A 708-nucleotide genomic window follows, 5' to 3' on the forward strand; every position below is an offset into this window, starting at 1 on the left:
CAAGTGGGTTTTATCCCAGGGATGCAAGGATTCTTCCAATATTTACAAAACAGTAAATATGATATACCATATTAACAAACTGAAAGATAAAAACCATATTATTATCTCAACAGGTGAAAAGAAAGCCTTCAACAAAATTCAACACTCATTATCTTCAAAACTCTCCAGAAAGCAGGCATAGAAGGAACATAGCTCAACATAATAAAAGTCATATATGACAAACTCACAGCAAACATTATCCTCAGTGGTGAGAAATTGAAAGCATTTACTCTAAAGTCAGGAATAAGACAATGATGCCCACTCTTACCACTAATATTCAACATAGTTTTGGAAGTCCTAGCCACAGCAGAGAATAAAAAGAAATAAAAGGAATCCAGATTAAAAAAGAAACAGTAAAACTCTCACTGTTTGCAGATGACATTATCCTCTACATAGAAAACCGCAAAGATACCACCATAAAATTACTAGAGCAAATCAATGAACATAGCAAACTTTAAAGATATCAAAATTAATGCACAGAAATCCCTTGTATTCCTATACTAACAATGAAAAACAGAAAGAGAAATTAAGGAAACAATCCCATTCATCAGTGCAACACAAAGAATACAGTAGTTAGGAATAAATTCATCTGAAGAAATAAAAGACCTATATATAGAAAACTATAAAACACTGATGAAAGAAATCAAAGATGACACAAATAGATGGAGA

Source organism: Bison bison, unplaced genomic scaffold, assembly GCF_000754665.1.
Source record: "Bison bison bison isolate TAMUID 2011002044 unplaced genomic scaffold, Bison_UMD1.0 scf7180017849678, whole genome shotgun sequence".
In the NCBI taxonomy this organism is placed as follows: domain Eukaryota; kingdom Metazoa; phylum Chordata; class Mammalia; order Artiodactyla; family Bovidae; genus Bison; species Bison bison.